The sequence below is a fragment of the Mesoplodon mirus genome (genome assembly GCF_964341445.2).
Source record: "Mesoplodon mirus genome assembly, chromosome: 1".
Classification (NCBI taxonomy): domain Eukaryota; kingdom Metazoa; phylum Chordata; class Mammalia; order Artiodactyla; family Ziphiidae; genus Mesoplodon; species Mesoplodon mirus.
The window spans coordinates 83,028,137-83,050,176 of record NC_138976.1 but is presented as its reverse complement, the minus strand read 5'-3'; the positions used below and the strand labels follow the sequence as shown (position 1 = coordinate 83,050,176).

Sequence of the window (22,040 nt, the reverse complement as noted above, 5' to 3'; positions counted from 1 at the left end):
AGCAAGTTCCACAATGTGATGATTAGAATAAGGTTAAGGAAAACTTTTTGCTTTCAACCTTAAACATACTGTAAGCAATTTAGAGGGGCCAGATTAGCTATATACATTTTGACTCTTACTGGAAAAAGAAATCTAAATAATGAATGGATTATACACTGAAGTTGTTTAAAGTTGATAATATTTAATTGAAAAAGAGACAATCTCTCTGGGCGGCCACTAATCATGTGCACAGCACTGGGTGGGTCCTCCAGTCCTTGGAGGTGAATACAGGATGGGGATGGAGCCCAGATCCATCAATCCTACCTCTTTCTTTTGCATCTTCTCCTTCATAATCTCCTTAAAAATTGCTTTCCTCAGCTTTCTATGGTTGGCTCTAGCAGTAATGAAATTAGTTAATTTCTTTTTTTTTTTTTTTTTTTTTTTTTGTGGTACGCGGGCCTCTCACTGCTCTGGCCTCTCCCGTTGCGGAGCACAGGCTCCGGACGCGCAGGCTCAGTGGCCATGGCTCACGGGGCCCAGCCGCTCCGTGGCATGTGGGATCTTCCCGGACCGGGGCACGAACCCGTGTCCCCTGCATCAACAGGTGGACTCTCAACCACTGCACCACCAGGGAAGCCTGAAATTAGTTAATTTTGATCAGGAATATATCTGAACCCTAGTCTCTCAAGTAGTAGGAACAGAAATTGTCTTGTGATATCCAGCAGATCAGGCTGTAAGCTACATAGAGGGGCTGAATCTCTAAGTGCTGGCAACTGTCCTCAGAGGGCGGGAGTAAAGCTGGCACAAGAGGTGATGAGTGAGAGCCCTGCGACATGATGCTCTGGGTTCCTGTATCATCAGTGACACGAACCCCCAACCCTTGACATTTTGAGAACCAACCAATTCTCCTGTTGACCTAAACCGTTTTAGTTACTTTTCTATAACTTCTAAGTGGTAGAATCCTGACAATTTCAAAGGAGACCTTAGTTGGAACTTAGCTTATTTACTCAATGATAGAGCTATGTCTCAAGAATGTCTGTTGTTCCAAGTACACTATTGAGGCTGTGCGGTTCCATTTCAGGCCCAGTATTCAGAAAGCTTGTTTCCCCGGGTGCAACAGCAAAGTAGCCTCCAAAATTTGAAATGAAGGTATTCCGTTGAGACCTGACATATAAACTCAAAACACAGTGGGCCAACATAGAGAAGAGTTTATATCTGAGATTATCTTCAATATTGAATTGGAGTTCATCCGACTGTAAAAGCAAAAGTAGAAAGAGATGGAAGGAGAAGTAGGGATGGAATGAGAAGTAGGGGAGTATATTCTAAACTTTAATGTGCACCCAGATCCCTGAAGATCTTATTAAAATGTACAATCTGATTCAGTAGGTCTGGGGTGGGGCCCAAGATTCTGCATTTCCGACAAGTTTCCACGTGATACCAACGCTGCTGGTCCCTAAACTACACTTTTGAGTAGTGAGGTACTTTACTACACTTCAAAAAATGAAAATAGTCTAAGGAACAGACTAACAATTATGACAACAACAAAAAAATACCTCATTGATGTTATTATCATATCTAAAGAAAGAATACATCAATCAGAAGGGTACAGAGGAAAGTCAGAACTAATACAGAGACGAGAGAGTCAGAAAAGAAAAAAAAAAAGTCAGAAAAGCAATGTCTAGAAAAGGACAGCGTCTTGGCAAGAAGAGACCCACTTTGCAGTTAATCCCTGTTGTGAATATAGATGTACCAGGCTCTAAATTTCTAATGATGATGAACTTTTTAATTCCATATTTGTGTAGCAACCTTCTGAATTTTATTTGCCTCTTTGTATGGCTTTGCCATAGGAAGAAAATGGGCTCTCCAGGTTAAAATGAATAATCTATTCCTCATGCGAGTTATGGTATTCCTTGTAAATTATTAAATTGTCATTATGTTTATAAATAACAGCCTCTGTGAGTTTAGTTTGTGTGACTCAGCATCCCTACCTCCAACTGTATTTGCAGCATCGAAGAGCTGGAGTTTCTGATACTCCAACCAAATAAAATAAAATAAAATAAAATAAAATAAGTAAAACTGAGGGTGTTTAAATTATCACATTGAAATGCCACCACTTGAGGCCTATTAGCAACAAGATGTACCTCCTCACCTACATCTGAGATTGTCAGGTACTTTCTTTGAAATTTATCATGTCCTATAAGATAGTGGGTCAGAATACTGATCTTTAATTTGTTAACTGGTGTCATTTTGTGATTTTCTTTGTTTTTAATATAATTATTGTTTTTTTTTACTCATCGAATAGATCCTGATATTGGAAATAGCCTTTCTCCATCTTCCCCATTCTCTCTTGATGGTCTTGGGGGGCCCATTGCTTTAGTTACAATTTGCTTTTCTTTACAGTTTCAGAACATTGTCTTATTCACTATTCCACTGTACTTTATCCCCCAATTATTCTTTTCATTCCTCCCTTTCTATTCTCAACAAAACAGGAGTGTTGTTTGAATACATTTCTACATAACTGGTTGTGTGTATTGTATTAGGAGGCCACTCAAATTCACCTTTTCCATTAATAAACCTCATATCAGTATGTCACACATAAATTAGGAACCGTTAGAAATGGATGTATTCACTACGTGAAAAGCAGACGTACTTTGGCTGACGGTCGTAACTGAGCTTCTTGGTTTTGTGTCCACATTAATACTATTCTTTTAAACTGAGCTGCCTTGGTGACATCTTGTCAAATCATTCATCAGGGAATAGGGGTGGGATGGACTTTAAATCATTCTTGTGCTAGTTGACTATTTAATCCATGCAACTACTAGACCAAATTAGTTTAGATGTCGATGATATCTTCCTCTATTAATTTATGAAAATACGAGGAGCAAAAATTGGGAAGATGGGTGGAAGAAAAATAATGGTTTGTTATAGAGTCTCTCAGGATAAAATAAGAAAGGATCAACAATTTATTTTCATCTTTGTAGGATTACTTTTTTTTTTACTTGGATTCAGCTCAGCAATTTAATTTCAGGTGTACAGACCTGCCATCATGTGAAACTGTTACTCAGTTTTCAACACATGTACACCACTGGGGCATCTGCTGTTGACTTCATTCCTCCCCAAACACTGGAGAAGCTAAACATGAGTTATCTGAATTTTCTGTGTCTCTTAGGAACCAAGCCAAATTTGTATAAAACGTTTCAGACATCTGAATTTCTGTCCATAAACCAAACTTTTGGGCTGCATGTTAAATTTGTCAGTCTACCTTATTCCACATCTATTCCTCATTTCCTTTTTCTATATGCATGCATAATCCCTTTTAGATTAAGATTTATTCTGGTTTGTGGCATTCTTAATTTAACAGAATATTAATTGTTAAACCTTACTATCTACTAACTGTATCTTTAAAAAGGACATAGAAAAACATTTCATTAAATGACTAAATACATTTCTCATGCTTGTTAAGTTCTCACTAGATCAAACCTTGCTGGAATCCAGACATGATGACTGGAGCTGGAGCAGCCATCTTGGATCATATGAAAGAAAGCAATGGATGGTGAAGCAGCAAGATGACCATGGAGTGAGATACCAGCTCCTGACTACTAAAATCTTTAATTGTTTTTTTACACCTCAGTCCTGTCCCTGGGTATCCTCTTTGTGTCCACTGCTCACGTACCTCAAGGTCTGTTTCCTTTATACCAGACATCTCCACTTGCTCAGTGCAACCCTCCTTAGCTCTGAAGTGGTAGTTTCCCTGAGGTAAGGCTGAGATTTCCATTTGGTTCCTAATCCTGCAGGGCAAAGTGACACTGCGGTCTCTCCTGCTTTGAAAGTCACAAGTGGAGAGTGAAACAAAAGCCTCTCTGCTCTTGGATTTCCCCTGGTTTTATCTACACTACCTCCCTGCTACAGAACTGAGGCTAAGAGTGGGGACGACAAGATAAATATGTCTCATAATGTTTCCCTACCTTCAATTTCTTCTTCCCATAATTCACTGAGACTGCCAGGGACTAGAAGTGTCCCTTTTCCTTACACTGTGCCTAGAATTTTCTCTACCCTATAACTTATAAAAGGGATCCATGATTAAGCCAGCTAGGCCTCAGGTGCTAATGAGAACATGAATTTAGAAAATCCAATTGATCATCTTGCAATGCACTCAGAAAATATTCTAATTTTCTAGAAAAAGGGGAATTCACCTTTCTTATAAAGCACTAAAGCCCACTGTTTTAGTTGGTGTAGAGACCCCAGGGCAATAGAACTTGGTTAGAAAGATACACCCGGAAATTTAAAAGAAAGTGATCCAAGTAATATCCTTGGAGCCAAGTTTGGTAACTAGCTGCATGTTTGTTGAATGACTATATGAGAGTGAACCACCAGCCATTGTAAGCATGGCGCTGCAGACACAAAGAGCTAGAACCCAGGGTCACTCTCTTCAAGAGCTTAGGATCTATTTGGGGAGACAGCTGCTAAATGCCAAATGAGCTAGGCAGTAGGTGCTTTAGAACAGTGCTTCTCAAAATTAATGTTCATATAAATCTCCTGGGGTTCTTTTAAACTGCAGCATCTGATTCAGGAGATCTGGGGTGGGGCCAGAGAATCTGTACTTCAAACAAGCTTCCACGTGATGCTGATACTGTGAGCACGTGGACCTCGTTTTGGGAAACAAAGTTAAAGAGGGCCAGGGAAAGAGAGCCTTCACAGAGAAAGAGGGGACTGAGCTGAGCCCTAAAGAGTAAATACAATAGAGAGAAGCAGAGGACATACAGAGAGAGAGGGGGAGGGGGAGAGGGAGAATGAGAGGCAGCCCAGGTAGAAGTGATGTTGTGAACCCATGTTTGGAGGTAGGAATGTCTCCAGCGTGCCTAAGGGCTGGTGAGCAGATTAATGGAGAAAAGCGTTGGTGATGGAGCAAGAGAGAAGGTGGGAAAATAGAAACCAGATTCGGAACAACTCATGAATTGGGTGAATGTCACAAGCTGGCTCTGCCAGCAATGTCATCAGATTGAAGGCTATCAGTAGGTTTTGAGGCCTTAGCAACATCTGGACAAAGAATGTATTGACCTGATACAGACAGAATCCATACCAGAAAACCTAGTTATTAACAACTTCCTCCTCAGCCAAGCTAAGGAGGCAGGGTTCCAGTAGTCCCATAAATGAAAAGGAAACAAGGCCTGCTATGGTGCTTCAGCACTGACCAGCCTTTCCCACTCCCAGGTGACCACAGGGCTTCAATAAATTACTTGCATCTTGGAGTCATAGTGATAGCCAGCCCCATAAATCCATTGCCGGTGCTTCTACATATCTCTTCACTTGAAACACAGAGAAGACAGACAGGAGGGGATGGGAGGAGAGCCTGGAGTAGAGTTCTCTGTAGGGAAATACAATACTGAACTTGGAAATCGAAATTCAGGCTATTTTGATCAAAACACAGGAAGCACGAGTCATTATTCTTACCCAGTCTTTTCCACTAATAGATGGCAGGCAGCTGGCCATGGGGCTCTCGTAGGGAGTCAGGTAGTTTTATTTTTAGCTCAGCACAGAAGGGGAAAAGATCCAACCTGTTTACACCAGAGAGGCTGTGCTTGCAAAGCCCTGGGAACGGCTGCCCTGCATTGGTGGTATTTGCTACCTCTCACACATGTAGGTAAGATGACAGAGGTCTTCACCTGCTCCCTGCTTTACCACTGATGAGGACTGGAGGGCACACTGTTTCTGTTTGGTGCAGCTGAAAGTTACCTACTAGCGTGAAATCTGACTGCCAAGATGTGCTGTCTAAAACAATCCTCGTTACTAGTCTGTTGAAAAATCTGAATATCCAAGAATTTCTCTCTTCTTTTTTTATGTCCCTTTCGTACGTTTCCAAGTACCCTCCCCGGCTTCACTCCCTTTGGGTACCCTCTACCTTCCTCTTACTGCTTTTCCTTTATTGTAGAGAAAATAAATCCATAGTATAGGAAACTAGATGTGCTGCTACCTCCAGGTGGAGAAGTTTGGTTTGCAATCTAGGCTCTGCCTTTACCAGCTTTAGATCTTGGGCTTTGACATTAAAGCTGTGCTTTTTGGTACTTAGGACTCACATGTGGTTCATGGGTCCCCTCTGCCACTTCACCACTGTCAATACCACTCAGAAGAGGGCATCCTTGGCAAGTCGCATCCTTCCCTTGCCCTTCCAGCAGCTGCACTGGATAGTAGTGTTATTTGGGAGAGTACAAAAGAAGCAGCGATGGGCAGCGGAGGTGTGCGTTCCTCAGACTGGTACCTAAAAGTAGTCAGGATGGGCAACTGCCCACCCAATGCAATCAAAGGTCCTCAGAGGGCTTCCAAATGCCTCCTTCAGTGGCCTGCCCTCCAGAGAGCAGACAGGAGAGAATAAGACCCTTTTATGGGAGGCCAACATGTTCCCGGAGAAAGGAAAATACGTTAACTATACATACTCATTGCTAGGATAATTTGTCATAGTAGCTAACGTGAGAGATAAGGATTATGAGGGAATAGGCCACAGGATATGTAAATTTTGTCAGTGAATAAAGTTAGACAACCAGGAAGCAGCATGGGAGCTCTCAGTGTCTGTAAAAAAGTGGCACTGACACTTTTTGGAAGTGTTGCAAGAAACCTTGCAGAAGCCAGCTCCTTTCATGCAGCAGACAAATGACTCCCATTTCACTAATAACTGATAGGTAGTTACAAGGTCCTTGTGCCCCACTTAGAGCCTTTTTCATCTCACCTTGCTTAGTCCAATACACTTTGAAGTTAAAAGAGGCTACTTTTATTTATTGCTCCCCTCTTATATCCCTCACTTCCTGCTGTTTCTGCTGGTCATTTCTGGATTTGTCTGTCCACCATGGGGCTCGAGCAGGAACCTTAAAGCACTAGACATGAAAGGGAGAGCAAGGGACAGATGATCAAACGTTCCCAGGGACAAAGACAACCAGACATGAAGAGCAGAGGCCTTTGGGGCAGAGAACGTAGAAGGCAGAGGAGAAATAAGCATGCATAGTATAATGGTGAATACATCCATGTTAGAGTAAACAAACTTGGAATTAACAGTCATTTAATTTTAGAATTTGAATGAGCCCCCAGAAACACTGAGGTCTAAAATCCCACCACCTTCTCTCATACCCTTGGACAGCTGGTAAATCGTCATAAGGTTCACATTTGTATATCTCCCATTTTAAGAAACTTCTCTCTTATGCTTTCACTGGGTAAGCATATATAATGTGATGCACACGTGGTTTTAATTTTACATCTAACATCAAATTTAAAATCCAAAAATAAACTACAGCATATCAAAAGGTCGCTTGTAGAATGTTGTTCAAACCCAAACTATGGGGCTTCAGTTACTAAATAAAGACACTCACTTTATCTTGCTTATGCTGATGTCCAGCAGTGTTGTTAAGGTTTATATTTGAACCTTTTAAATTCAGAATGTAAAGACAGGAAAGCTCTGCTTTCTCCAAACTACTTTAGCAGCTCAAAATATTAGCTATTTATTCAACTCTATTCTCCTCAAATAAAACTAAAAATGTATAGGTAACAAAGATGAAATACCTATAATCCCATGTTTGAAAAAATTCTGCGCTAGGGGATACTTCACAAAGAATTCACGCTTAATAAATATATTTTATAGACTCTGGGCAGATATCTAAAATAAAATAGATTAAATGTCTCTTGCTATTGAAGAATCTCTCAAAAATTATTAATAAATAAATGTTTTCTCTGGTTTCCCAGGCATTTTATATATTGCTCTCCATTTTTAGAAAGTTTCAACATGTATTTTCCTTTCAAAACCAGCTGGTTTATGAAAAAGGAGGAAATCAGCCATGAGAAAGAAGGAAATTCTATCATTTGTGACAACATGGATGGAACTTGGTGGCATTAATAAAGGGAATTATTTGAATCATTCAAATAATTCCATTTTAACTTATTATTGGCATTGCAACTCTGCACTTCTTTTAGTAGTTGTTCGAGGAATAATAGTATACATCCTTAACTTTTTACAGTCTCCATAAAGTTAATGTTGTATTACTTCACACAATACATAGAAACCTTAAAATCATATAGGTTTCTGTAATTTTGGCAAACTTGGTGCTATAGGTGTTATCTATATTATATTGAAATACATTTTAAAATCACAAGACAATGTTCTGATGTTTCGTTTTAAATAGTCCTATTTGTTTTTAAAAAATTAAATAGAAAAAATATTTTATATTTACCAAGATATTTACCATTTCTGATATTCTTTACTCCTCAAAGACCCACATTATCTTCTTATATCATTTCCCTTCAGGCTAAAGAAATTCTTTTAGCGTTTCTTGTACTGAAGTTCTGTTGGCAATGAATTCTCTTAGATTTATTTAATCTGAAAGTGTTTTTATTTTACCTTCCTTACTGGACAGTCATTTTTTGTTGAATACTGAGTTCTAAATTGCCATATGTTTTCAGAGATGTTCAATAAATATCAGCCCAGCTAATCCCTTTGGTTTTCATGCCCTGGCCATATGATTACTTCTGGAGTAATTTACTGATTGTTTTCAGTTTTTAAAAAGTGCCCTACCCAATATCCAAAAGCCAGCACCTGCATCTCTTTGCCTACTCTGCCCACGTGCACAGCAGATGGAGACAGACCAGGTATTACCCCTTCGAGGAGCAGTGCTACAGTACTAGCAGCCTGGGTATACAAACATCACAGCTCAGTCCCTCTGGGGTGGGTGACTTAATGCTGAGGCATCTGCTCTATACCAATGCTTCTCAACCCTCAAGTTGTGAGGTACCAGTTTTTTGTTTGTTTCTGACCAATATTTTTGTAAAATACCATAAAAATCAATGTGTATTTCATGACAATGTCAACTTGCTATAAGCGTTTATAAACATTTGGTCTCAACTTTTGGATTTATCTCACTGTTAACTGGTAACAAGCAGTTCGTGAAGTAGCACCAGGTTGCTCACTGGCTTCATAAACACACCCCTTATTGGCTTTATTTCCTTCTCTGTCTCACTTCTCCACTTCCCTACTGGCGTGTTTTGGGATCACCTCCCAAATAAACTATTTGCGCTCAAATGCTTGCCTCTGGTCTGCTTCTGGAAGAATCCAGTCTAAGACACAAGGAAATCCAGCTAAAGTATCAAATATAACACTAATTGGAGTGGTTAGTACTGTCAATAAACAAATTTAAATGTTCTCTTTTATTCAATGAAAAAGAAACTCATAAATTTTAGATGTTAAACTGCTGACTAGAATCTCTGAAGTTGAAAGAAGAAAGAAACTAAAAACAAACGTGACTCAGACCCATAATTGCATTCCAAAGTGGGGAAAAGATCTGATCTCAGAATTCTGATTATATGCTGCTACCGTCCATCTGGTAAAAGAGTGCCATTTTCTTTGTGAGTCATGTGATTTGATGATTTCCTTCATAATGTCATAGTAAGCCATCAAAACAATAACTATTTTTTTCCTTTGGCTTGAATAGTAGCTTATAATTGGACATGAAATGTTTCTACATCAGTTAAAATAAACACAGTCCCTTCCTTTTTGTCCTTAGATGACCTTTATCCTTGTGCTTGACTATAATCCTTCAGTTGGGAAAAGAATGAGTGTAAGGGCCAGAGTGCAAAAATGTAATTTGAGTTTGAGTTTTTAAAGGTAGAGTGCCCAAGACAAGTTATTGGCATAGAAAATATCTTCTTTTTATTAATGGTGTGTATTATATAGTGAAACTCAGCAAGATTTTAGCATCATGTAATAGAAAGTATATGACTTTTGAGTTTCAATCCTGACTGCTCTGGCTTGAATTCTAATCTTGCCAGTTACCACGTATGTGATGTGTGTACGTTTCTGTAATGGATCTAGTGACTATATCTATCTCTTAGGAACATTGAAATTTAAATAATATAATGATGTATTTGAAAATATCTGGCTCAGTTGAAGAGATAAAGGAATCAAAAATTACTTCAATGCATAGTTCTCTGATTTTTATAAGTGGGAAAAAAAGCATGTGAAAGAAAAAGTATCGGGCCTCCCTGGTGGCGCAGTGGTTGAGAGTCCGCCTGCCGATGCAGGGGATACGGGTTCGTGCCCCGGTCTGGGAGGATCCCATATGCCGCGGAGCGGCTGGGCCCGTGAGCCATGGCCGCTGGGCCTGCGCATCCGGAGCCTGTGCTCCGCAACGGGAGAGGCCACAACAGTGAGAGGCCCGCATACCGCAAAAAGAAAAAAAAAAAAAAAGAAAAAGTATCACATGATATTGGGGGTTAAGGAGTATTCCAGTAAAGGTAATAATTGTCTAGTGTTGTTTATCATTGTTCTACCAGATAAAATTTGCCAGCCCAAATTCCCCCTTCTCTGTCAACCAGAAGGGAGCTAGCTTAAATGGAGTACAGTGCATTGAATAGGAGCCTCTCTGGCTTTTTTTGATTGTGCTCTGTGGAATGAAATGAAGCTCGAAAAAAAGAAAATCAAAGTAATGTCTGCATATGAGGCCACAAGGACACTCAATGTAACCATATCATAAATCATCAAAGAGAAATGCCAGGGAAGATCTATGCTTCTAGGACAGCTCGCGTCATTTAATATATCTGATGCTGCCATAATAGCGACTCTTTAGTTCCCCTTTCCCTTTGTTCAGTGGTAATTGTCCTTCTGCTTGACCATTCATCCCTCGGAGAGTCGTCTCCTGACTAGGAGATGTGTACAACTGTCCGTGAGTTATGGGTTCTTAACCTGGAAAACCTTGTTTCAGTTCAGTAGTGTTCAAAGTTGAAGTGAAGATCAACCAAAAGCACAGAAGGAAAAAAAGGACCCTTGGAAAAGCAGGTTGAATAAAAGAGTGGTTGTTTGATAAAAATTCCTTCACTTTCTGCTGTGTTTCTTTAATAAAGAACAAATAATGAAAGAACTAGTTTTGGAGAATAATTAAAAGAATGTAACAATAGTGATATAAATAGTCACGAGGACGCCAATTTAAGAGCCCAAATGTGGTATGTCACGGTCTTTTACAATCATAAATGGGTCAGGATGAAATCTTCATAGTGTAGTTTGAAGCCAGTGAGTTAAAATGATCAAATATATTTTCACCTGAAATCAGAGTTCTAAAACAATATACAACCTACAAAATTCCTTAGGATTTGACAAATCCATTAGGACTACTCATAGCCATGAAGCCGTACCAAAAGTTTAAAAGCTTTAGTCCTTCTCAAGTTGGTAGCTACATCTCCCACTAGAGATCTATTCATGCACAAAAGAGATTAATAAATTTAGCTGAGAATTTGAGAGCAAAATTGATCAAAATACAAAGGCTCAGCCCAAAAGAAAATTATGAGTGAGTAAAAATAGAATAAGTAGCATTAGTATTCTGATTTTACTTCACGCCCTACTCATGAGTCCTTCATAAAGAAACATTCCAATAACACAAGGGATCCAACGTAAGCCTACCAAAGGAAAAAATTAAAAGCTGAGAACAGAAAGCATTACAAGAGGATAACGGGAGCAGCCAGGGTAGCTGGTTAGAAGCAGCAGGTATAATAAATATATTTCTTGATGAGGTGCACAGTCAAACCTTTTTCTTGATTTGTAGCTACAAAAACAAGGTAGATTTACTTATTCTCATTCACAGCAGTATGTGATACGAAGATAAAACCCAGCTTTTCAGGGACTAGAACACATGCAGTCTAACCAAGACATTCACTTTATCTTCCAAAGGACCAAGACAACAGCAGCAGAAAGCAAAACAATGCTCTGAGGATATGAAGCATTCAAGTTCCCTTTAAAATTCATAGAGCAGCTCCTGAAATGTTTACTATTTAAGTGATTCCATCATATATACACTACCAAACGTAAAATAGATAGCTAGTGGGAAGCAGCCGCATAGCACAAGGAGATCAGCTCGGTGCTTTGTGACCACCTAGAGGGGTGGGATAGGGAGGGTGGGAGGGAGGGAGATGCAAGAGGGAAATGATATGGGAACATATGTATAACTGATTCACTTTGTTATAAAGCAGAAACTAACACACCGTTGTAAAGCAATTATACTCCAATAAAGATGTAAAAAAAAAAAGAAACTTAAGAGAAATATTAAAAAAAAATTTCTCTTTTCCTGTCTGGTTGAGTTCATTTAAATTGATCGCCAGTGGAGTTAATCATCACAAGTCAGAACTTACACTCTGACTTTAACATGATATAATGCTTACTCTTGACCTCCTCTCTTCTCCTTTTAAAGGACACACCTGGCCCCATAGTTGGAAAGCCTGTGAGGATTCCTTCTGTCTCTTGAGGAGGAAGCAGAGCAATGAGCCTTGTTACCGGTAGCTTGCAGCCAGTCTCTTCCGGCCTGCTGTAGTATACTGGGGGACCAAAGTCAACAAAACTAGAAAGCCCCAGTTGGGTGGCAGATGTGAAGGTTAGCCCTTTAGCCTTTGCATGTCACTAAAATCTCTTCAAACATTCAATCGCAGGCATTACCTTCACGCCACAAGTTTGCATTTGCTTTCTGGAGCTGACAATGCATCAATTCCAACTCCACGGAGAATCTCCTATCTTATAGGCTACATTTTTTAGCATATCCTAGATTAGTGACATTTACGTAGAGGTAAGACTTTAGGGAAACTCAATTCATGGTAGGACACAAAGCCCATGCCTGAGTGGTCTGCTGTTTAATTCAAAGTCCCCAGTTAGTACCGAAGCCTCGGTTCCATTCTCACTGAGATCTGCGAAGGAGTTGACTATTCCCTGTAACAGTCATGGGAACATAAAGCCAGCATCACATAGACCTTCCCTCCAGCTTCTACGGTCGCATACTGCTTATAATTCAGGGAAGCTGGCCGCGTGCAGCATACTCAGCCAGGAGAGGTGACTTCCACCAGATAGAAGATTTGGCTCAGCACTTTAGTATTTTTCACCTCACACTTAGTCACTGAGTTTAGCAGGAACCTCCTTGCTGAGTATTCAGAAAAAAAGATAGAGGTGAAAGCCCAGTACTCCCAGTACTAATCATTTGTTCATGTACCTCCACCCAAAGTGCTAATCCAGACAACTATGATGATTAAAAGAAAGATACACCAGTCTCCACTACATACAGGGACTAAATGATCGAGGACGTTATAATAGGGACAACAAACCATCCAACCTAGGGAAAAAAAAAAAAAAGACAACATAAGACTATGGCCTCAGAGGATTAGCAGAGAGGAAGACTGATGTCTCTGAAACTAGTCAAGAAAACTTGGGGAATTCCAAAGAGTTTGCATAGATCTGGTCCAAGTTCTGGTTAGGCCATGTCTTGGCTATGTCATTTTTAATAAATTGCTTAACCTCTCTAAGACTAAATTTCTTATTCTGTAAAATGGGGGTGATAATGCCTACTGCAGAGTGTGCATAGAGGAATAAAATAGAGGAATAAAATGATGATGCATAAATGTTAGCTAGAATGACATAAACGTTACCAGAGCAGGGATAATAAAGACCTAAACAGAAGCCACATGTTAATTTAATGGGGTCAGAGGCTACGACACTGAGTAATGACCTTAAAAATGGTATAATGAGGCCTATTAAGAGTGAGCCTTAGATATTCAGCCAAAGAGTTTGGGTTTGGAGTATGGAATAACCAAGATTCACAATCATGTGGAAAATATAAAAGAAGAAATGTTTTTGATAGTTAGGTTGGAGGTGATGAACAACAGTATCTTTTATGATACTTACTATGTCCCAGGCACTGTTTTAAGTGCATTAGGCATTATCTCAGTTAACAATACTACAGAGGAAGGGCAGGGAATGGCTGGCTCAGGGAAAGCTGAGAGGCAAAGGGAGGAATCTAGTGGTGAGGGCATAAGAAGCTTGAGTATCACAGTGGCTATACAGAGAGAAATGGAGAAATATGGTAGACACTGGGAATGGGGACAAGAGAGCAAAGGGTCACCGTGGTTGACACCAGAAGGCTAGAGAATATGATTTCTCAATTAAGATGAAGAGTCATGGAAAGCAGTTGTAAGAGAACATTCCACTGACAATTCCCTTTCCTTGTCAATCTTGATTCAGTTCTTCAGCCCCCTCTACTCCTTAGCTTTTCACACATTTTGTGTGGCTGTGGGAAGGAATCCAGTAGAATCTTTTACATTTTTTTGACCATGTGCACTTGCTTCAAGGCCCTTTGCTACTTTTTCAGTTGTTGATTTCCTCCACTTACCCTAAAAATTGATATAGTTGCTCTTTTGATTTTTCAATTTGCACCGTATCTTCAGGTACTAATTCCACAAAGTACATGAGAAAACCCCAAAGAGGCAAAAATGCTACAGAATTCATGTGTGACTTATTGAGAAAACCATTAAACTAAGTCATTCTCAACTTCCCAGAAGGAGAAATAATGAGAAATTGATACTACAGTTTAGAAAGAGTGGGAAAAAAAATGTTTCTGAGCTGAGAGACATTCTGGGCTTCTCATTCCACAATAATTCTTTTATAGAAAAGTCATAAAGTGCTGAAAATAGAGGTTTGTTCATAGATATGTGACAGACCCCTTCCTAAGTGACAAGATGGGTCATAATTTTAATGAATATTGTGACACACCCATCAATTATCCTTGAATATGAATGTGACTGTGTGAGTGTGCAAAATCTGGAGAGTGGGTAATTTCAGTCGGCATATTCCTGCACATTTGTCAACAGTTGTCAGGAATCTAAATGACCCATACTAGATAAAATTAATTTTGTGTCTATAAAGAATCTCACCTGCACATTCAAAACACCTTGGGCTTAGAACCATACGGAGAAAATTACAGAGCAACCCACAGTAAAATACTGCATTGAAGTACAGTAATGGGGAAGGCGGGGGACAACTCTGAATTCAGAGCTAAAGAAGTTAAAACTATCAATGGAAGCTTGTGTTGTCATGGAAACCTAATGCAACTGAGGAGCCAGGAAAGCTATCACTTAGCTATATCACACTGAAAGGTACAGATGCTATTCAGAACAACTGGAATTGACTGGACAGATGACTCCAAGAAACCAGTAACTGAGTTAGTGATGGGTCTAAAAATTACAAATAAAGGATTGGCATAATGGAGGTAAGGAATAGGGAATTCAGGTGGTCCCAAGTAGAAAGAAGAAAATTCCTTCAGGCACAGGTAGAGCTGAATAGGAAAAGAAGAGATGAGAAAAAAGTAATTAGGATTGGTTGGATGTTCTAATAAAATTAAGGATAACCATTTAGGTTATATAATAAAGGAGGAAAATTGAAAAACAAGTAAAGAACATGCTTTCATTACAGTATTAATCACATTATAATGTATTAATTGCTAATATATTGACTTTCTATAGACTATGAGCTTCTTTAGAAAGAGTCTGGCTGCGTTTTTCATTACCCCTCCAGCCCCCTACTCTTAGTAGGCCCGGCACAGTGTAGGCACTCAACCAATGTTTGTCAAATGGCAATAATGTTACTATTTATTTAAAAGTGGACTGTGGTACAGTTACTGTAAAAGTTGTATTAGTTTGCTATGGCTGCCATAACAGAATAGCATAGACTAGGTGACTTTGACAACAGAAACTTATTTTCTTACAGTTCTGAAAGTTTGAAGTCCAAGATCAAGGTGTTAACAGATCTGGCTTCTTCTGGGGCCTCCCTCCTTGGTTTATAGATGGTGTCTTCTTTCTGTGTCCTCATGGCCCTTTTTCTGTGCAAGTATCCTTGGTGTATCTTCCTCTTCTTATAAGGACACTAGTCATATTGGATTAAGGTCCCACCATAAGGGTCCCATTTGAACTTAATCACCTCTTTTTTTTTTTTTTTTTTTGTGGTACGCAGGCCTCTCACTGTTGTGGCCTCTCCCGCCGCGGAGAACAGGCTCCGACGCGCAGGCTCAGCGTTCATGGCTCACGGGCCCAGCTGCTCCGCGGCATGTGGGATCTTCCCGGACCGGGGCACGAACCCATGTCCCCTGCATTGGCAGGCGGACTCTCAACCACTGCGCCACCAGGGAAGCCCCAATCACCTTTTTTAATACCTTATCTCCAAATGTGGTTACACTCTGAGGTACTGGGGGTTGGGACTTTAACATATGAATTTTAGGTTGAATTCAGTTCATAACACAGTACAGGTGACTCAAAAAACGAGTTTGAACTACTCGGGTCCACTTATATACAGATTTTTTTCAATAAGTACTACATAACTACACAATTAGAGGTTGGTTGAATCCATGGATGCAGAATCACAAATACAGTAATTGAACATCATGGATTTTGGTATTCGAGGCAGGTCTGGAACAAATCCCTTGTGGATATTACAAGATGACTGTATATAGCTTATTTTGTTCAATCATCACCACAATATTAGTATTGCTATTTTGCAGAAGAGGCAATTTGAATCTCAGAAAGATTAAGTAACTGGTCAGTGGTCACCCAGCTAGCAAAGAGCCACATGAGGATTTAAACATATGTTTACTGACCTCAAAGTCCTCATTCTTTAAAATGTACTCCAACAGAAGAATAAAATGGAAGTCAAGGGTGAACTGGGAAAGTTAAACTAATAGGTGTAGTACTGTCATCATTATTAGACTTAGAATATAAAGGTAACCTAAAGATACAGATACTGTCGGACTCTTTTATCTCACAGATGAGGAGACTGAGCTTCAGGAAGGGAAGTTTGGTCCCTAAAGATTCATTTTGTGTCTAAAATTTCCAATTCTGTTTCCTAAGAATTGCTCCCTCAGTCAACATCAGGTAAATTCTTCCAGTCTCTAGGTGAAAGACTAGAGACAGGGCTTCTAAGAAAAGAAACAAAGAATACATTGAAGCCAGCCCCATGCAGTACAAAGCATGACATGGAAATCTGTACAAAGACGGGACTATCTTTTACCTCTAGGAACCTATGTTTCTATGGTGCTAAAAACATGCTTTGTTGTGGTTTTTGCTTGCTTTGAAAGTTTTTAAAACCAAAGCTGCTCTTTTTCTTTTAAACTCTGCTAATTCCTTCTTGTTCATTTAAATATAATGTCTCTAGAATTAAGTGGCAAAATTGCCCTGTGTTTTCCTGAAAAGAAAAAAAAAAGCAAATGACTTTAAAAATTCCAATCAGTCCACTTGATTCTCCTACTAAGGAAGTAGTGATTTATTTTTCCATTGGTAGAGATTTAGGAGGCCCCCAGAAAATCAGCCACTCTCCAGGCCTCTCCCATTTGATGAGGACTAATGAGGGTCTCATTTATAAACTGATGCAGAGAGAAAAGGTGGCAGCTGACAAATTCTATTTCAGCCTCTGACTGTTGCTTGCTCTCCATTACCTTTGTAAATTTTCAACGATAACAATCCCATTTGTGAAATCCTCCTCATGAGGGACAAAGGGTCTTTAAGAAGAAAATTTATCCTGCAGGCTTATAGGCACCTGAAATTAATAGATTGATTGGGAGGTCCACCATATTGGGCTATGTGGAGCCCCAGAGTCCTCTGCATTGCTCTTGGCTAAATCAGATCTTATCAATTAACAGGGTATGTTCCAGGGAGTTTTGTGCTGCTTGTTGGGGCTCTTTACTTTCTGTAGCCCCACTATTCCTCCCTTCCTCGACCCACTAGGCTCTCTCATGAGATCTAGAGTTTGCTTCCTAAAGCAGAATTGGGAAGGACCCAAGAATTTTCCTCAAATTAATGGCTCTACAGCTAAATGGAACTGATCTAACAGAACTCTTTGGGGATGGATATGCCCCCTCTCCCAGCAAGAGAGTTTGAAAAATTGGTAAGCTCTAGACATTCCTAAAAAATGATCTTGCTGCCTTGTAATTCATAGCACACAGCACTCAATGAAATGAGATGAGGCCCTGTTATAAGGCATCTAGCCATGGAGGGGATTATGTTAGAGACAAGACCATACAAGGCAACACTTGCAGCACTTGGAGAATCATGATTTGGGAAGGATGGAAGCAAGAGGGAGGTGCCCAAAGGGAAGCAGGGAAGCTCTCAAGGTAATTCTGTAAACTCCAACATTTACTGAGCACCAGCTCTGTTCCAGACAGTGTGCTGCAATCTGGGCTTAGTGCTAACATAAATAATGCACGGTCCCGTCCTGGGAAGTGGTCAGGGCTGAAATCAAACTTTTTTTTCCTGTTTTTTCTTCAGATGAAATTTCAATCATGAATACAGTGGCATATGTTATAAATTCAGAAAATCCATAGCAAATCTTTGACATAACTAGCACAATCGTGAGAAGATGCTTTTCTCCCTAGTTACAACTCTCCTTCATAGTCTTTCAAATGATATTGGTCACCTTAGATGTTTAAAAAGGGATCTTTGAATTCCCAACAAATGATTCCATTCTCAATTTATGAGTTACATGAGAAATATATATATAGTCAAGTGTTTCTACACATTGTATAGAAGTCAAAATTTTTTTAAAGATCACAAGTTAAGGGCTTCCCTGGTGGCGCAGTGGTTGAGAGTCCGCCTGCCAATGCAGGGGACATGGGTTCGTGCCCCGGTCTGGGGAGATCCCACATCCCACATGCCACGGAGCGGCTGGGCCCGTGAGCCATGGCTGCTGAGCCTGCGCGTCCGGAGCCTGTGCTCCGCAACGGGAGAGGCCACAACAGTGAGAGGCCCGCGTACCACACACACAAAAAAGGATCACAATTTAAGAGTTCAGATCTTACGGTTAAGGAATTGAGAGTGGAAACTGGGCAATTTTTGACCATCCCCATTTTGTAAGAGAAAGGGAGGATTGTGCGCACCTCCAGAGGGAAGCGCTTCAGCACAGAGAGCCTCTTCCCTTCCTCTCCGTAGGTTCATCCCTGACTTCAGTAGAGCTCAAACCCTGCCTATGACAAACAGAGCTTGAGCAATTAAATAATTACTGTGTCTGCAAACTCTACAGAGAAAAGGCAAAATGCTAGGCATCGACAGACACCAAATTAGAATAAAAACTGCTTTCACTGAAATTATAAGGTGCATCCTGTTTCTTGTCAACCCATCCCAGCTAAGAGAAGAGACTGTAAGTAATCTCAGAGAAAAAGCAAAATGAATGACACTCATGGTGGCCAGGCCAAGACAGGGTGTCTTGAGAACAAGCAAAGAAGCCACTTCGTGGAGAAATTAAAGCTCCTCTTCACAGCCTCTAAAGAGGAACTATGAATGTTTTTTTCTCTTACTGACACACTTGTTCTCTTCTCAAGAGTTCATTTCAATCCTTACAGCTACTGTCATTCTTTTTGTTCTTTGCCAAGACAGCTGGATAGTTTAAAAGTCATTTCAGACTGAAGTTAAAGATCTGTCTTACCCCAAGTTTTGCTTCACTTGTCTAGTGTCATAGTTTCTCTTTAGAAAGGTTTAAGTGGTGAACATAAGAAAGTGAATTAGAATTATTATAGTTTTTCTTTTTATTTTAAATGAATATCAACTTTAAAAGACTAGACTGGCATTGGACCAGTCTAGTGTAAAAACTGGACCACTGGCATTAGAGTCATCTGGGGATTATTATTTTATATAATAGCTTTATCAAGAAGCAATTCATATACCATACATTTCACCTGCTTAAAGTGTGCAATTCAATGATTCTTACCATACTCACAGAGTTACACAACCATCAACACCATCAATTTTAGGAGATTTTCGGCATTCCCCAATTAAACCCCACACCCATTAGGAGTCACTCTCCATTTCCCTCCAACCTCCTCAGCTCTAGGCAACAACTAATCTATTTTCTGTCTCTATGGATTTGCTGATTTGGGGGTGTTTTATATAAATGGAATCATAAAATACATGGTCTTTCGTGACTGAGTTCTTTCACTTATCATAATGTTTTCAAAGTTTATCTTTGTTGTAGCATGTATCAGTACTGCATTTCTTTTTACTACTGAACCCTAGTCCATATTTTTTAAAAATCCATTTATCAGTTGACAGACATTTGGGTTGTATCCACTTTGGGACTATTATGAGTAATGCTCATAACATAAACATTTGTGTACAATATTTTTTATAGACATGTGTTTTCAATTCTATTGGGTACATATCTAGGAATGGAATCGCTGGCTCATCTGGTAACTCTGTTAACCCTTGAGGAACTTCCAGACTGTTTCCAAAGTGGCTGCAACATTTTCCATTCCCACCAGCAGTATGTGAAGATTCTAATTCCTACACATCCTTGCCAACACTTGTTATTATTGGGTTTTTTTTAATACAGCCAGCTTAGTGGGTGTGAAGTGGTAGCTAACTATGGTTTTGATTTGTACTTCCCTGACATTTGGGATTAGGATTAAAATGCGTATTCCTGGGCTACAACCTGACCCTGAATTAGAATCAATGAGTATGCATTTTACCGAGACTCATATATCAGTTATCTGCATAACAAATATTTATTCTCTCTCATAGTTCTTATGGGTCAGATATTTAGGGGAAGCTTAGTTGAGTATTTCTGGTTTGGTATCTCATACCGTTCTGTTAGACATCAGCCAGGGCTGCAGAAATTTGAAGGTTTGACTTGGACTGGAAGATCCTCTTCCAGGGTCTGCTTTGAGGGCATGCAATTTATGCAGTCACACAAGACACCATGCTCAGAAGGGTTTCACACACTTGATTTAATGCACTGCTGTTGCCATCTTGATTGTCTTATATAACTTGTCATCTGTGAACTCGTGCTTTGTAAGTAAAGTCCAATGAGACAAGGGAGCATGTGTGAACAGAGGAGATCTGTGCAACATGTATGTCTATGTTCCTTGGGGCTCCATTTGCATTTGATGATTATAATACATATCAATATAGAACTCTGGTGGACCTGTCATGTGTGAGAGTTCAGTGGGACTCAGAGTCAGTACAAGATAGGCATGCTATATTTGTGACTGTGTAAACTGAGGTTCTGACAGTCCAGAGAGGCCACACTTTCTGTTAGAACCAGAACTTGCTATGAACACAGCAAAGACTGCATTTGGCCTTGGAGGTGAAGAAGGTAAAGAGAGGAGGAATAAAGCTGTTGAGATGACCAAAGCCATATAGTGCACGATGGGCCCCCTCCCCGTTCCCTTTCAAATTTCTAGGAAAGCTACCAAACCCACTAGATGCTTCGCAGGAGTGAGTCTTTTTTTGTGAAAATCTGTGAAAGGTTTTAGTTTGGAGTATGGGTGGATATGGGAGAAGAGAGAGATAGCACAGGTGGGCACAGACATAAGGGATAGAGGGGACCAGGAAGAGTTTCAGCTTTTAGGACTAACGGAAATCATGAAGACGACTTTGGACTGTCACTGGCCATGGAATTGGGGGATTTGAGTTTGAGTCAACTTTGAGATCTTCAAGGGTCATGGAAACTTCAGTTTACACCTGAGTTTTATTTATAAATTCTGTACACTGGACATAATGCACAGCTTCCTGATTCCAAACGAGTAATGCCTACTTATCATTTATCTCCTATATTTAAACATCTTGTGATGACAGATGTTTGAGGCATATATCATTGCATCTTTAAGAGGCATGTAGAAATGATGCTCACTTTCTAGATAGGAAGAACGAGAATATCCCATACTCTGAAGTAAGTGTGTCACATTGCTTGGGTGTTCCCAAGATCTCAAGTTTTGGCTGCTGTTTGGGGCAAATTTGGGCAAGAGATCACAATGCTGAGCCTAACTGAAATTCCACTGATCCCCCAACCCTAGTGTTATAGCTAAACCTGAGGGACGGGGGAAGGAGGAAGGCCTTGCTGAGGCTGTGGGAGAGCTGCTGGGGACTTAACATCAACATGAAACACTGGTATTTGAGGAACATGAGGCAAAGGGAAAGAGGGAATGGAGTGCTCTGGTCTCTAGGTACAACTGCTGCTGAGTCTTGGCATGGTTTGCCCTGTTAGCCCATTGTCATTCACTAATTGGCAGAATTTCCTCCTTGTTATGCTGGCTCCATTGAAAACCCACTGCAGGAGCAAACCTGCTTGTCAAAGCACTGGCTCCAACGATGCTGTGGCTCTTCAACCTGCATGGCCTTCATGCCTCAAAAACGCTGGGTACAGCAGGACGCTGTACACAGCCAGGCCAGCAAGCACCAGACTCAATGAGACAAAGGATCTCGCCTCTGCTCAGTCGAGCCTCATTGACAAGCCCCTGCTTTGCTGTTTC

At 40.1% G+C, this 22,040-nt stretch overlaps 1 long non-coding RNA gene across 1 annotated transcript in view; it reads right to left on the bottom strand.

Moving 5' to 3' along the window:
• Positions 1-22,040, bottom strand: part of LOC309804067 — a 313,329-nt gene that overhangs the window by 44,444 nt on the left and 246,845 nt on the right. The window lies entirely within an intron of this gene.